The sequence below is a fragment of the Pseudophryne corroboree genome, chromosome 1 (assembly GCF_028390025.1).
Source record: "Pseudophryne corroboree isolate aPseCor3 chromosome 1, aPseCor3.hap2, whole genome shotgun sequence".
Lineage (NCBI taxonomy): Eukaryota > Metazoa > Chordata > Amphibia > Anura > Myobatrachidae > Pseudophryne > Pseudophryne corroboree.
The window spans coordinates 299,173,379-299,191,201 of NC_086444.1; positions in this window are offsets into that span (position 1 = coordinate 299,173,379).

The following is a 17,823-nucleotide window of genomic DNA, read 5'->3' on the forward strand; positions in this document are numbered from 1 at the left end:
GTCTTGTCTTACAGGAGACCTACAAGAATTCCTCTGGGCCTCCCGCCTGCCGTCTTAGTTCTGCATGAGGAAGACCTACATCCGGCCATCTCTACTACGACCCAGTGGCGGTTCCTCTTCCCGGTCATCGGAAGAAGCCCCGAGTCCACAACACTCCCAAACCAGGTCAGTGATAGTATACTCAGGCCTCATGGACTCGGGGGATCGGAACACGGACTCTAGTGCCATCCAGAACCTGGCTTCTCGAGTGCAAAGTCAGGAAGCAGCACAAGGTCAGGTGATGCAGTACCTCCAGCAGTTGTCCGGGCGTCTGGATCAGATTCAGGCGTCTCTGGCCTCAGTAATTCCGGCTCCTGTTCCAGCAGTCGCACCAGTTGCCGTTGCCAGCAATGTTCAACCATCGGCCGGTGTCACTCCACGCCTTCAGTTGCCTACTCCGTCCCGCTATAATGGGAATCCCAAAAATTGTCGTGGTTTCTTGAACCAGTGCGAGGTACATTTCGAGCTACTTGCACACAACTTTCCTACAGACCGGTCCAAGGTAGCATATATTATTTCTCTGTTGGAAGGTTCTGCTTTGGATTGGGTGTCTCCATTATGGGAACGATCTGATCCCATGGTTTCCAACTACACCAACTTCATCTCGTCCTTTCGAAGGATTTTCGACGAGCCCGGCAGAATGACCACTGCTTCTTCCGATTTGCTCCGTGTTCGGCAGGGCGCCCGTTCCGTGGGCCAGTACGTGGTTCATTTCCAGACCATTGCTTCCGAACTACGCTGGAATAATGATGCCCTGAGAGCTGCCTTCTGGAACGGTCTTTCCGACCGGCTGAAAGACGAGCTGGTTACTAGAGATCTGCCGGATCCATTAGAAGATTTGATTTCCCTTTGCGTCAAGGTGGATCTTCGGATGCAGGAGCGTGGAAGAGAACGTAACCGTTCGGATCGTTCCAGGTTCCGGAATCCTACTCCTAGGCCGGTGGCCTCACCTAGCTCAGATGAGCCCATGCAAATTAACCGCTCCCGACTGTCTCCGGAAGAACGACAGCGTCGTCGTGAGGGTAAACTCTGCCTTTACTGTGGAGCCGCAGATCATTTTCTTAAATCTTGTAAAGTCCGTCCGGGAAACGGGCAGACCTAGCTTGTTCCGGAGGAGTCAAGCTGGGAGTTACGACAAAAGCTTCTCCAACTTCGGACTGCTTGCTTCCAGTAACTCTAGTCTCCAATTCAGTCTCCAGGTCTTGTGAAGCCCTATTGGATTCCGGAGCTGCAGGGAACTTCGTTTCTTCCTTCTGTGCCCAAAGTTTGGGTTTAAAGTTACGGCCTATCGAGCGGCCAATTTCACTGACGGCTATCAACGGGACTAGAATTTCCAAAGGTCTCATAATGTGGCGCACGGGGCCAGTTAAGCTGCGGGTCGGGGCTCTACATCAGGAAGATTTGGAACTCTTGGTAATCCCAGAAATGCCCCATGATCTGGTTCTTGGAATGCCTTGGCTGAAAAGTCATAACCCCCACATCGATTGGAAGTCGTCACAAATTCTGTCCTGGAGTTCCTTTTGTCACACTAATTGTCTTACTCCTGTTTGTCCGCTCCGTGTTACCTCCAAAACGGATGAAGAGCACATTCCGGAGGCATATCAAGGGTACAAGGACGTATTTTCGGAACAAGCTGCTGACCTGTTACCACCTCACAGGCCTTGGGACTGCCCTATTGACCTTGTCCCAGGGAAGACGCCACCTCGTGGTCGCACATATCCTCTGTCTCTTCCCGAGACTCAAGCCATGTCGGAGTATATTAAGTCCAATATGCTCAAGGGATTCATTCGCCCCTCTTCCTCCCCTGCTGGTGCAGGCTTCTTTTTCGTGAAGAAAAAGGACGGGGGGTTGAGACCATGCATCGACTACCGCGGCCTAAACGACATTACTATTAAGAATAAATACCCCTTGCCACTAATCACAGAGTTATTTGATAGGGTTCGTGGTGCCCGCATTTTTTCAAAACTCGACTTGAGAGGAGCTTATAATCTTATACGCATCCGAGAGGGGGATGAATGGAAGACTGCCTTTAATACCCGAGATGGGCATTACGAATACTTGGTGATGCCGTTTGGTCTTAGTAATGCTCCCGCGGTTTTCCAGGGATTCGTCAACGAAATCTTTCGTGATATGCTGTATCAGAGCGTTGTGGTATATCTGGACGACATACTGATTTTTTCCAAGAATCTTGTCGAACACAGGACTCAAGTCAAAGAGGTGCTACACCGTTTACAAGAGAATCATCTCTACGCCAAGCTTTCCAAATGTACCTTTGAAGTAACATCTATTCCGTTCCTCGGTTATGTCATCTCGGGGACGGAGCTTCGCATGGATCCGGAAAAGTTGTCGGCCATTCGTGATTGGACTCAGCCTCTTTCCCTGAAAGCAATACAAAGGTTCCTGGGCTTTGCGAACTACTACAGGAAATTCATTAAAGGTTTCTCCACCATTGTTGCACCCATTACTGCCCTGACGAGAAAGGGTTCTAATCCTAGTTTGTGGCCTCCGGAAGCCATTGTAGCTTTTTCTCGCTTAAAGTTAGCTTTCACGACGGCTCCAGTTCTCCAACAACCAAATTTCGAGGAACCCTTCTTCTTAGAAGTTGATGCATCTTCAGTCGGGGTGGGGGCTGTCCTCTCCCAGCATTCCTCTGATAAGAAATTACATCCGTGTGGCTTCCACTCTCGTAAATTCTCTCCAGCCGAACGAAATTACTCTATTGGAGACCAGGAACTCTTGGCAATCAAATCTGCCTTGGAAGAATGGAGATATCTTCTAGAAGGGGCTAAACATGTGTTTACCATCTACACGGATCACAAGAATTTACTGTACATCAAATCCGCACAATGTTTGAATCCTCGCCAGGCGAGATGGGCACTTTTCTTTTCCCGATTCTCGTTCATTATCAAGTACCGTGCCGGGACTCTCAATATTAAAGCAGATGCGCTTTCCCGTTCACAGGTTCCCACAGACGAGGATGAACCTCCGGAGCGGGGTTTAATTCTGAATCCAGTTTCTGTCTCTGCTGCTTTAACTACTCCAGCTCCTCCTCCTGGAAGAATGTCCGTACCAGCTAGATTCCGCCCAGGAATACTACGGTGGGTCCATAACTCCAAGTTTTCCGGTCATCCCGGCGCTCAGAAGATGTACAAGTTTCTGCAAAGGTCTTACTGGTGGAACACCATGAGGAAGGATGTACAAGATTGCGTTAATTCATGTCCCCAATGTACACAACATAAATCTCCTCGTCTGCCTCCTGCAGGGTTACTTCGTCCTCTGCCTATCCCTGTGAGACCCTGGACTCACATTTCCATGGACTTCATCACTGACTTGCCCTGTTCCAAGGGTTGCAACACCGTTTGGGTTATCGTTGACCGTTTTTCGAAGATGGCACACTTTGTGCCCTTGACTGGTCTTCCGACAGCACCGAAACTGGCTCTATTGTTTATCCGAGAACATTTTCGTTTGCATGGGTTGCCACAAGAGATTGTTTCTGACCGTGGAGTACAGTTCACCGCCAGGTTTTGGAAAGCCCTTTGTTCAACTCTACACATTAAACTTAAGTTTTCGTCGGCTTATCATCCCCAAACAAATGGACAAACGGAACGAGTCAATCAAGATCTAGAGACTTTTCTTCGGTTGTATCTCTCTCCTTCACAGGACAACTGGGTGGAGTTGTTGCCTTGGGCGGAGTTTGCCCATAACCATTTGTTTCATTCTTCCACTGGGGAATCACCATTTTTCGTCAACTACGGGTTCCATCCCCGTGTTCCGGAATTTCCAAGCCTTCCGATAATAGAGGTTCCTGCTGTAGCGTCCACTCTACGACACTTTGGACAAATTTGGAGAAAGGTTCATGCTAATCTTAAGCAGGTTTCTGTTCGGTACAAGTTCTTTGCAGATAAGAAACGGCAAGCCGCACCTCAATATAAAGTTGGGGACAGGGTATGGCTGTCCACACGGAATCTCCGGTTGAAGGTGCCCACCATGAAATTCGCTCCAAGGTTCATCGGTCCTTACCCTGTGCTACAAGTCTTAAATCCTGTGGTCTGTAAATTGGGTTTGCCTGCCCATCTTCGCATACCTAACGCCTTCCATGTTTCTCTACTCCGTCCCCTCATACTGAATCGATTCCACTCAGCACTCCCAAGGCCAACGTCCGTAGTGGCAGAAGCTGGAGCGGAGTTTGAAATCAAAGCTATTCTGGACTCTCGTTATCTTCATAAAAAATTACAGTACTTGGTGGACTGGAAGGGTTATGGACCTGAGGAGAGAAGTTGGATTGGGGCTACTGAAGTAACGGCTCCTCGTCTGATTCGGATCTTCCACTCCAGACATCCGACTAAGCCCGGGAAGTGTCCAGGGGCCACTCCTGGAGGAGGGGGTACTGTCACGAACCTCGGGCAGCGGCGACCGCGCTTGTCCCTGCGGGTGGCCTGGTCTGCCCGGCGCCTCTCTTCCCCTGTCAGTCTCCGGCTTCAGCGGCGGGTCGGCGCTGCTCTCCGGCGGCTTCCCGGAAGCAAGGGCGCCGCCATCACAAGCAAGGGCAAGGAGGCGGAGCAGGTCTGACGTCACCTGCCTGCTCCGCCAATCAGGCTAGGGCGGGGAATTTAAAATCAGATACCAGGCAGAGATCCGATGCCTGAGTATCTTCGTTTCTCCTGTGGAAGCTATGATCCAGAGCTCCCTCGTCCCTGCAAGCATCCTGTGCTTCCAAGCATCCTGTCCCTGCAAGCATCCTGTGCTTCCAAGCATCCTGTCCCTGCAAGCATCCTGTGCTTCCAAGCATCCTGTCCCTGCAAGCATCCTGTCCCTCCAAGCACCTCCGTGCCTCCAGTTACCTCCGTGCCTCCAGTTACCTCCGTGCCTCCAAGCACCTCCGTGCCTCCAAGCACCTCGTGCCTCCAAGCACCCCGTGCCTCCAAGCACCTCCGCGCCTCAAAGCACCTCCGTGCCTCCAGTTACCTCCGTGTCTCCAAGCACCTCGTGCCTCCAAGCACCTCGTCCCTCCAAACACCTCGGTGTCTCCAAACACCTCCGTGCCTCCAAGCACCTCCGTGCCTCCAAACACCTCGTGCCTCCAAGCACCTCCGTGCCTCCAGTTACCTCCGTGCCTCCAGTTACCTCCGTGCCTCCAAGCACCTCCGTGCCTCCAAGCACCTCGTGCCTCCAAGCACCCCGTGCCTCCAAGCACCTCCGCGCCTCAAAGCACCTCCGTGCCTCCAGTTACCTCCGTGTCTCCAAGCACCTCGTGCCTCCAAGCACCTCGTCCCTCCAAACACCTCGGTGTCTCCAAACACCTCCGTGCCTCCAAGCACCTCCGTGCCTCCAAACACCTCCGTGCCTCCAAGGGTCTCCCAGCACTCCCTGTACTCCCAGTACCTCAGTGCCTTCAATACCACAGTGTCTCCAATATCTCAGTACCCCAGCCTTCATTATTTCTACAAGTCTTGTCTTACAGGAGACCTACAAGAATTCCTCTGGGCCTCCCGCCTGCCGTCTTAGTTCTGCATGAGGAAGACCTACATCCGGCCATCTCTACTACGACCCAGTGGCGGTTCCTCTTCCCGGTCATCGGAAGAAGCCCCGAGTCCACAACACTCCCAAACCAGGTCAGTGATATCGGGTATACAGGGATGCTTAATACCGGATCATACTGAAGTGCTTAATCATCGATAGTGAGTCCGATGGTGACGTGAAAAGGTAAGTATATCGGAGAAGGTGAACTCAGGAGTGCTTGGGTAGCTGAGGATATCCGGAGCCTGTGAGAGGAATCCTGGACTGAGCACCGCAGACTGGTAACACACTGAGATGGAGATAGTAGAAGTCTCTGGCAGCAGGTAAGTAACCAGGAAAAGCAGGTACAGCAGGACACAGGTAAACGGATCTCTGGAGCAAGCCTGGAGCCTTGAGAGCGACGCTGGAGAACTTGCAAGAGAACGGACAAGTTGTTCAAGGCAAGGAGGACTCTGTGAAGCCTGCTTATATCCCGCCAGAAGGATGCTGATTGATTGCTGCTGGCAGCGGCAGCATGCACAGAACCAAGAAGTAATTACCTGGATCACGTGACTCTGCCAGAGTCAGTGGAAATCATGCTAGTAACCACAGAGCGCACCAGCGGCTGATCTGCGGCACAGAATACACCAGTGTGCGGTAAGTGGCGTGTGCAAGCAGTGCATGAACTGTGGTTCCTGACAGTACCCCCCCTTTTAGGGTGGGCACCGAACACCCATGAGGCTTGGAAGGATTGTCCCTGTAGAAGGCTGAGATCAGACGAGGAGCGTGAACATCAGAGGCATTAACCCAGCTTCTCTCTTCTGGGCCATAGCCCTTCCAATCGATGATACTGGATATGCCCATATCTCTGGCGAGAATCCACAATTTTATTGACCTCGAACTCAACTCCTCGACGGGTGTACACTCTGGGGAACTCAGGGGAAGATTTTTGGAAGCGGTTGAGAATGAGAGGCCGCAGCAAAGAGATGTGGAAAGAATTATGTATTCTCAGGTAGGCTGGTAGTTTTAATTTGTATGCCACAGGATTGATAATTTGTTCCACGGAGAATGGGCCTATGAATTGAGGGGCAAACTTCATGGAAGAAACCCTTAAATGTAGATTCCGAGTGGAGAGCCAAACTTTGTCTCCAGGTTTTAGCAGAGGAACAGCTCGCCGTTTGCGATCAGCAAAGACTTTATATTGCTTGGAAGCTTTCTTGAGCGAGACGTGGACATTTTCCCAAACTAGAGAGAAGTGCTTGAGTGTAGAAAATGCAGCTGGCACTTCTAAAGCTGGTAGCACCTCGAAGTTAGGTGGATGCGGATGTTGACCGTACACAATATAGAATGGTGAATAACCCATAGCCGTATGGTACCTGAAATTATGGGCAAACTCTGCCCAAGTAAGTAGACTAACAAAGTTATCTTGTGAAGAGGAAATGTACAGCCTGAGGAATGCTTCAAGGTCCTGGTTGACCCTCTCCATTTGGCCATTGGACTGAGGGTGGTACGCTGTGGAGAAACTTAACTTCACTTGTAAGGCAGAACAAAGGGATTTTCAGAAGCGGGCTACGAATTGTACACTGCGGTCGGAGACAATTTCTGTAGGAAGACCATGAATCTTGAAAATAGGCTATATGAATATTTGGACGAGCTTGGGAGCCAAAGGTAGACTGGTGAGTGGTATAAAGTGTTCCATCTTTGAGAATCAATTTACCACTACCCAGATGGTATTACACTCTTGGGACTTCGGGAGCCCTGAGATGAAGTCCATGGATAAGTGTGTCCATGATGCGTAGGAATGGGCAATGGGAGGAGAGCACCTGCAGGAGCTTGGCGATGTACTTTATGTTGGGCACATGTGGAACTAGAGGCCACAAAATCTTGGATGTCTTTCCTCATTTTGGGCCACCAGTAAAAGCGGTGAAGTTCAAGTGTCTTGAGAACCCCAGGCTGACCGGAAAAGGGTGAGGCGTGAGCCCAAGATAGTAACTCCGGCCGATGTTCAGGTGACACATATCTTCCCTGGAGGTGGCACAGGAGACACGTGAGTGGTGGCAAAGGCAGTGGGACTGATGATGGGACGCTGGTCATGAGGCTGAACATCTTCCTCCATGGACCGTGATAATGCATCTGCCTTTACATTCTGAGAGCCTGGGCGATACAACATCTTGAAATCAAAACGCAAAAAGAATTAGTGACCAGCGGGCTTGGTGACGATTCAGGCACTGGGCCGCTTGGAGGTAAAGCAAGTTCTTGTCGTCTGTAAAAATGGTTACGGTGATTTTGGCACCCTCTAACAAGTACGTCTACTCTTCCAATGCCAACTTGATCGCTAACAACTCTTGAACGTCAGTGGAGTAGTTTTTCTCTGCAGGAAGGAATTTTCATGAGAAAAAAACGCATGGATGTTGCTTCCCATCTTCCACTGTCTGGGATAGCACTGCGCCAATACCCACATTAGAAGCATCAACATCAAGGGAAAAGGACTTATCAGGGTCTGGTTGCTGGAGAATGAAGGCTTGTTTTAACAGATGGAACGAGGACAAGGCTTCTTCGGACCAGGCTGCGGGATTTGCTCCTTTTTTTTGGTCAGGACTGTAATTGGAGAGATGAACGTGGAGAATTCCCTGATAAATTTTCTATAATAATTGGCAAAGCCAATGAAGCGCTGGACAGCCTTTAGTGTAGTTGGTTGAGACTAACCGTTGATGGCCTCAAGTTTTTCGGGGTCCATCTGTAATTTTGAGCTGGAGATAATGTCCCCTAAGAAAGGTATAGAGGGTACTTCAAAGGTGCACTTGGAGAGTTTACCATACAATTTATTTGCACGTAAATGGGACAGGACTTCTTTCACCTGACTGTGATGGGTTTGGAGATCTTGGGAAAATATCAGGATGTCATCAAGATATACTATGAGGAACTTGTATAATACATCTCTGAATATATCATTCACAAACTGTTGGAAAACTGCAGGGGTATTACTTAATACGAAGGGCATTATAAGGTACTCATAATGCCCATCTCTGGTGTTAAAATAAGAATTTACTCACCGGTAATTCTATTTCTCGTAGTCCGTAGTGGATGCTGGGAACTCCGTAAGGACCATGGGGAATAGACGGGCTCCGCAGGAGACTGGGCACTCTAAGAAAGATTTAGGACTACCTGGTGTGCACTGGCTCCTCCCCCTATGACCCTCCTCCAAGCCTCAGTTAGGACACTGTGCCCGGAAGAGCTGACACAATAAGGAAGGATTTTGAATCCCGGGTAAGACTCATACCACTCATACCAGCCACACCAATCACACCATATAACTCGTGATAGGAACCCCGGTTAACAGTACGATAACAATGGAGCCTCTGAACAGATGGCTCGCCATAACAACCCGATTTTTGTAACAATAACTATGTACAAGTAATGCAGACAATCCGCACTTGGGATGGGCGCCCCGCATCCACTACGGACTACGAGAAATAGAATTACCGGTGAGTAAATTCTTATTTTCTCTAACGTCCTAGTGGATGCTGGGAACTCCGTAAGGACCATGGGGATTATACCAAAGCTCCCAAACGGGCGGGAGAGTGCGGATGACTCTGCAGCACCGAATGAGAGAACTCCAGGTCCTCCTCAGCCAGGGTATCAAATTTATAGAATTTTGCAAACGTGTTTGCCCCTGACCAAGTAGAGGCTCGGCAAAGTTGTAAAGCCGAGACCCCTCGGGCAGCCGCCCAAGATGAGCCCACCTTCCTTGTGGAATGGGCTTTCACATTTTTAGGCTGCGGTAGTCCCACCGTAGAATGCGCCAGCTGAATAGTGCTACAAATCCAGCGCGCGATAGACTGCTTAGAAGCAGGTGCACCCAGCTTGTTGGGTGCATATAGAACAAACAGCGAGTCAGTTTTCCTGACTCCAGCCGTCCTGGAAACATACATTTTCAGGGCCCTGACTACGTCCAGAAACTTGGAATCCTCCAAGTCCCTAGTAGCCGCAGGCACCACAATAGGTTGGTTCAAGTGAAAAGCTGACACCACCTTCGGGAGAAACTGAGGACGAGTCCTCAACTCTGCCCTATCCATATGGAAAATCAGATAGGGGCTTTTACAGGACAAAGCCGCCAATTCTGACACCCGTCTGGCTGAAGCCAGAGCCAACAACATAACCACTTTCCACGTGAGATATTTAAAATCCACAGTCTTAAGTGGCTCAAACCAATGTGATTTTAGAAATTCCAAGACCACATTGAGATCCCAAGGTGCCACTGGGGGCACAAAAGGAGGCTGAATATGCAGGACTCCCTTGACAAAAGTCTGAACTTCAGGCAGTGAAGCCAGTTCTTTCTGGAAGAAAATCGACAGGGCCGAGATCTGGACCTTAATGGACCCCAATTTGAGGCCCAAAGTCACACCTGCTTGCAGGAAGTGTAAGAAACGACCCAGTTGAAATTCCTCCGTTGGGGCCTTCTTGGCCTCACACCAAGCAACATATTTCCGCCAAATGCGGTGATAATGCTTTGCGGTGACATCCTTCCTGGCTTTGATCAGGGTAGGGATGACTTCCTCCGGAATACCTTTTTCCTTCAGGATCCGGCGTTCAACCGCCATGCCGTCAAACGCAGCCGCGGTAAGTCTTGGAACAGACAGGGTCCCTGCTGCAGCAGGTCTTGTCTGAGCGGCAGAGGCCAAGGGTCCTCTGCAAGCATCTCTCGAAGTTCCGGGTACCAAGACCTTCTTGGCCAATCCGGAGCCACGAGAATAGTTCTCACTCCTCGCCTTCTTATTATTCTCAGTACCTTGGGTATTAGGGGTAGAGGAGGAAACACATAAACCGACTGGTACACCCACGGTGTCACTAGAGCGTCCACAGCGATCGCCTGAGGGTCCCTTGACCTGGCGCAATACCTTTTTAGCTTTTTGTTTAGGCGGGACGCCATCATGTCCACCTGTGGTTTTTCCCAACGGTTGACCAGCATTCGGAAAACTTCTGGATGAAGTCCCCATTCTCCCGGGTGGAGGTCGTGCCTGCTGAGGAAGTCTGCTTCCCAGTTGTCCACTCCCGGAATGAATACTGCTGTCAGTGCTAACACATGATTCTCTGCCCATCGGAGAATCCTTGTGGCTTCTGCCATTGCCCTCCTGCTTCTTGTGCCGCCCTGTCTGTTTACATGGGCGACCGCCGTGATGTTGTCTGACTGGATCAGCACCGGCCGGTTCTGAAGCAGGGGTCTTGCTTGACTTAGGGCATTGTAAATGGCCCTTAGCTCCAGAATATTTATGTGAAGTGAAATCTCCTGATTTGACCATAGTCCTTGGAAATTTCTTCCCTGTGTGACTGCCCCCCAGCCCCGAAGGCTGGCGTCCGTGGTCACCAGGACCCAGTCCTGTATTCCGAATCTGCGGCCCTCTAGTAGATGAGCCGTCTGCAGCCACCACAGCAGCGACACCCTGGTTCTTGCTGATAGGGTTATCCGCTGTTTTATCTGGAGATGGGACCCGGACCATTTGTCCAACAGGTCCCACTGGAAAGTCCTTGCGTGGAACCTTCCGAATGGAATTGCCTCGTACGAAGCTACCATCTTTCCCAGGACTCGTGTGCATTGATGTACCGACACCTGTCCCGGTTTTAGGATGTCTCTGACTAGAGATGACAACTCCTCGGCTTTTTCCACTGGAAGAAACACTCTTTTCTGGTCTGTGTCCAGAATCATTCCCAGGAACAGAAGACGTGTCGTCGGGACCAGCTGTGACTTTGGAATATTGAGAATCCAGCCGTGCTGTTGTAGCACTTCCCGAGCAAGTGCTACCCCTACTATCAACTGTTCCTTGGACCTCGCCTTTATCAGGAGATCGTCCAAGTACGGGATAATTGAAACTCCTTTCTTGCGAAGGAGTATCATAATTTCGGCCATTACCTTGGTAAAGACCCTCGGTGCCGTGGATAACCCAAACGGCAGCGTCTGGAACTGATAGTGACAGTCCTGTACCACAAATCTGAGGTACTCCTGGTGAGGAGGGTAAATGGGGACATGTAGGTACGCATCCTTGATGTCCAGGGAGACCATGTAGTCCCCCTCCTCCAGGCTCGCAATAACCGCCCTGAGCGATTCCATCTTGAACTTGAACCTTTTGATATAAGTGTTCAAGGATTTTAAATTTAAGATGGGTCTCACCGAACCGTCCGGTTTCGGTACCACAAACATTGTGGAATAGTAACCCTTTCCTTGCTGAAGGAGGGGTACCTTGACAATCACTTGCTGTGAATACAGTTTTTGAATAGCCACCAACACTGCCTCCCTGGCAGAGGGAGTTGCCGGTAAGGCAGATTTTAGGAAACGGCGGGGGGGAGACGTCTCGATTCCAGTCTGTACCCCTGAAGTACTACTTGGAGGACCCAGGGATCCACCTGTGAGAGAGCCCACTGTGTGCTGAAATTTTTGAGACGGGCCCCCACCGTACCCGGGTCCACCTGAGCAGCCCCAGCGTCATGCTGTGGACTTACCGGACGCAGGGGAGGACTTCTGCTCTTGGGAACTAGCTGTGTGTTGCAGCTTTTTTCCTCTACCTTTGCCTCTCGGCAGAAAGGATGAGCCTCTAGCCCTCTTGCTTTTCTGGGGCCGAAAGGACTGTACCTGATAATACGGTGCTTTCTTTTGCTGTGAGGCAACCTGTGGCAAAAAGGTCGATTTCCAGGCAGTAGCTGTGGACACGAGGTCCGAAAGACCATCCCCAAACAGTTCCACCCCCTTATAGGGCAAAACCTCCATGTGCCGCTTTGAGTCGGCATCGCCAGCCCATTGCCGAGTTCATAACCCCCTCTGGCGGCAATGGACATAGCGCTTATTCTTGATGCCAGCCGGCAAATATCCCTCTGTGCATCACGCATGTATAAGACTGCATCTTTTATATGCTCAATCGTCAGCAAAATATTGTCCCTATCCATGGTATCGATATTATCTGACAGGGAATCTGACCACGCAGCAGCAGCACTGCACATCCAAGCTGATGCAATCGCTGGTCGTAATATAATGCCCGTGTGTGTGTAAATAGCTTTTAGGGTAGCCTCCTGCTTTCTATCAGCAGGTTCCTTCAGGGTGGCCGTATCCGGAGACGGTAGTGCCACCTTCTTTGATAAGCGTGTCAGCGCCTTATCTACCCTAGGGGGTGTTTCCCAACGTGACCTATCCTCTAACGGGAAAGGGTACGCTGCCAATAATCGTTTTGAAATTATCAATTTCTTATCAGGGGAAGTCCACGCTTCCTCACACACCTCATTTAATTCCTCAGATGCAGGAAAAACTACTGGTAGTTTTTTCTCACCAAACATAATACCCTTTTTTGTGGTACCTGGGGTATTATCAGAAATGCGTAAAACATTTTTCATTGCCTCAATCATGTAACGGGTGGACCTATTGGAGGGTACACTTGTCTCATCATCGTCGACACTGGAGTTGGTATCCGTGTCGACGTCTGTATCTGTCACCTGAGTTAGCGGGCGTTTTAAAGCCCCTGATGACATTTGAGACGCTGGAACAGGCACAAGCTGTGTAGCCGGCTGTCCTATGTCGTCAAACCTTTTGTGTAAGGAGTTGACACTTTCACGCAATTCCTTCCATAAGTCCAGCCACACAGGTGTCGACCCGCAGGGGGTGACATCACATTCACAGGCATTTGCTCCGCCTCCACATCATTTTCCTCCTCATACATGTCGACACAGCAGTACCGACACACAGCAGACACACAGGGAATGCTCTTACAGAGGACAGGACCCCACAAAGCCCTTTGGGGAGACAGAGGGAGAGTATGCCAGCACACACCAGAGCGCTATATATCACAGGGATATCACCTATAGAAGTGTTTTCCCTTTATAGCTGCATAAATATAGTTATACTGCGCCTAATTTGTGCCCCCCCTCTCTTTTTTACCCTTTTCTGTAGTGCAGAACTGCAGGGGAGAGCCAGGGAGCTTCCTTCCAGCGAAGCTGTGAGGGAAAAATGGCGCCAGTGTGCTGAGGGAGATGGCTCCGCCCCTTTTTCGGCTGGCTTTCTCCCGCTAATGTAAAAGTTCTGGCAGGGGTTAAAAAGCACCTATATAGCCCCTGGGGCTATATATGGTGCCAGTTTGCCAGCCAAGGTGTTAGTATTGCTGCTCAGGGCGCCCCCCCCCAGCGCCCTGCACCCATCAGTGACCGCAGTGTGTGGTGTGCATGAGGAGCAATGGCGCACAGCTGCAGTGCTGTGCGCTACCTTGGAGAAGACAGAAGTCTTCAGCCGCCGATTTTCTGGACCACCTTCTTGCTTCTGGCTCTGTAAGGGGGACGGCGGCGCGGCTCCGGGAACGGACGACGAGGTCGGGTCCTGTGTTCGATCCCTCTGGAGCTAATGGTGTCCAGTAGCCTAAGAAGCCCAAGCTACCACCACTTAGGTAGGTTCGCTTCTTCTCCCCTTAGTCCCTCGATGCAGTGAGCCTGTTGCCAGCAGGTCTCACTGAAAATAAAAAACCTAAACTATACTTTCTTTCTAGGAGCTCAGGAGATCCCCTAGTGTGCATCCAGCTCGGCCGGGCACAGAAATCTAACTGAGGCTTGGAGGAGGGTCATAGGGGGAGGAGCCAGTGCACACCAGGTAGTCCTAAATCTTTCTTAGAGTGCCCAGTCTCCTGCGGAGCCCGTCTATTCCCCATGGTCCTTACGGAGTTCCCAGCATCCACTAGGACGTTAGAGAAAAGCTGTTTTCCATTCATCGCCCTTATGGATTCTGATAAAGTTATATGCTCCTCTGAGGTCCAGTTTGGTGAAGAAGACCTTTGCTCCCTTGACACGATCGAACAGCTCAGTTATGAGAGGAAGAGGATAACTGTTTTTGACTGTTATGTTGTTTAAGCCTCTATAATCAATGCAGGGACACAGGCCTCCATCTTTCTTTTTTACAAAGAAGAAACCCGCTCCAGCGGGAGAGGAGGAAGGGCGGATGAAACCTTTTTGCAGATTTTCCTGAATGTAAATCAGACATTGCTTTAGTCTCGGGTACTGAGAGTAGGTATGTGCGCACCTTAGGAGGGGACTTTCCCGGAAGAAGGTCAATGGGGCAATCCCATTTACGATGAGGATATAACACATCAGCTGCCTGTTCACTGAGTACATCACAAAATTCTTCATATGCTGTTGGTAGGATGGGCAAGGGCTTAATCTCAGTGGACCGGATAGGAGTTACTTCACTTACGCAATGCTGGTAACACACTGAGATGGAGATAGTGGAAGTCTCTGGCGGCAGGTAAGTAACCAGGAAAAGCAGGTACAGCAGGACACAGGTAAACGGATCTCTGGAGCAGGCCTGGAGCCGTGAGAGCGACGCTGGAGAACTTGAAGAACTGACAAGTCGTTCAAGGCAATGAGGACTCTGGGAAGCCTGCTTATATCTCCCCAGAAGGATGCTGATTGGTTGCTGCTGGCAGCAGCAGCATGCACAGAACCAGGAAGTAATTACCTGGATCATGCGACTCTGCCAGAGTCAGTAGAAATCATGCTAGAAAGCACCAACGGCTGATCTGCGGCACAGAATACACCAGCGTGCCGGTATGTGGCGTGTGCGAGCAGTGCGTGAACTGTGGTTTCTGACACAATGCACAGAAGATTAATACAGCAATACACAAGCCACACAAACATAAAAATGAAAACCTAGAACACAGAGAGTAAGCATAATGCAGGATTTGTGTAGTCATATTGGGTAATTACTTCCATAGGTTGTGTTTTCCACCCTCACAAATGTACCAGGTGAGGCAGCCATCTTGGGCACACTGTGCAGGATTATCCGGGGTGGAACAGTCTACCCTATAAATGGAAATGGGGTCTAAATGGAAAATGAGGTTCAATACAGACAAATGCAAAGTTATGCATTTTGGGACTAAAAACAAACTTGCACCCTACATATTAAATGGGGAACGCCTAGGGGAAACAGTTGGAAAAAGATTTGGGGGTATTCATTGATAATAGGCTTAATAACCATACACAATGTCAAAATGCAGTAAAGAAGGCAAGTTAGGTGCTAGCGTGCATAAAAAGGGGAATTGAGACAAGGGACTCGGATGTGATCATGCCGCTGTATAAGGCATTGGTACGTCCGCACCTGAAATGTTGTGTTCAGTTTTGGGCACCATTGTATAAAAAAGCCATCCGTGAACTCGAAAGTGTTCAAAGGCGAGCTACTAAATTGATTAAAGGCCTAGAAGGACTGGACTATAAGGAAAGACTTACTAGGCTGAATATGTATACACTAGAAAAGACGCGCCTAAGAGGAGATATTAGTAATATCTTCAAATATGTAAAGAGACATCACAAAGAGTTATCAGAGGAATTATTTATTAAACGAACACAGTTTAGGACACGTGGGCACTCGCTGCGACTGGAGGAAAGTTCCGAACGCAACGGAGGAAAGGGTTCTTCACTGTTAGGGCAATCAGGATGTGGAATTCCCTGCCAGGGAAGGTGGTAATGGCGGACTCTGTAATTGGATTTAAAAAAGAAATGGATACATTTCTGAATGAAAAAGCTATCCAAGGTTATAATACTTAAAATATCAACGTGGTTAATCCGGGGGTAACATGAGTTATAGTAGCTAACTAGTCATAAAACATTATTTAGCAAGTATGTAGAATCATCACAACTTAAAACAGGTTGAACACGATGGGCAATTTGCCTCTATTCAACCTCAAATACTATGCTACTATGTTACCCTTAGAACAGATGACACAAAATGGGGTGATTGCAGCATCCTATAGGTGCATATACACGGTGCGATACTGACTTATGTATGATTCTATGTGATTTTGACTATACTTTGTACTAGATAGTCAAAATTGACTTGCCTGCAGTCTATATTTTCTTGCGATACCGACCGCATGGGACCGCGCATCGGTATCGCAAGCTGTGTACACATGGGGTGGTATTCAATTCATCGCAAGCTGTCTACACATGGGGCGGTATTCAGTTCTTTTCACCCCGTTCCACACCCGCTCTGTTTCTGCTGATGGGCATTGTATAATCATTTCAGCTCGCTATCCCCAGGGTAGCAAGGGTGGCAACTCCTTTACGAAGCTAAACCTGATTACTATGGGCACGATATGCACAATAACGGGGATGACTTTAGATAGGAGATTGGGCTTGATATATCATTTGAATACCGCCCATGGTGCGATTTGCACTAACATGCCTTGTGATTTTGACTATAAAACACTCAGAGTCCCAACAAAACTATAAGGTCCATGTATTTTTCATCCCATCCACATGGGTACCAGATTAGGCAGCCATGTTGGGCACACTATGAAGTTTACACTGTGGGAGTTGAGCCATACAAGGGCCCAATGCATATATGGGAAAAGAAACACTTGTGTAGTAGTATGATACAACTTGTATGGAGACATCCACATGAAGAACATCCGGCCCGCAGATGAAATATCCGAGGCATCCATCTAGGGTGCACTGCGTAGGTTGCAGGGTGTGCAAATTACAGGAATACCACACAGTGGGGTGGAAGAATGCAGTAAAGAAAATTATTTAGAGAAAATAGGATTTTAATTACCTACCGGTAAATCCTTTTCTCATAGTCCGTAAAGGATGCTAGGGTCCACATTAGTACCATGGGGTATAGACGGGTCCACTAGGAGCCATTGGCACTTTAAGAGTTTAATAGTGTGAGATGGATCCTCCCTCTATGCCCCTCCTACCAGACTCAGTCTAAAAACTGTGCCTGAGGAGACGCACATACTTCGAGAGAAGGAAATACAGATAGTGGCGAGATTCATACCAGCTCACACCAACAAGGCAAACCAGGCTAACTAGCCTAAGAACTCAGCAACAGCTGAAACATTACAGAACCCAGTAAAGAAACGCAGTACTTAACTTAAGAACAAAGCAGTACTGAACCAAAGAACCACTGCAGGATAACGAAGCACTGGGCAGGCGCCCAGCATCCTCTATGGACTACGAGAAAAGGATTTACCGGTAGGTAATTAAGATCCTATTTTCTCTTACGTCCTAGAGGATGCTGGGGTCCACATTAGTACCATGGGGATGTACCAAAGCTCCCAGAACGGGAGGTAGAGCGCGGAGGCTCCTGCAGAACTGATTGACCAAACGTTAGGTCCTCAGAGGCCGAAGTATCGAACTTGTAGAACTTAGCAAACGAGTTCGACCCAGACCAAGTAGCCGCTCGGCAAAGCTGAGACACCCCGGTCAGTCGCCCAGGAAGACCCCACTTTACGAGTAGAGTGGGCCTTTACAGATGTTGGACACGGCAAT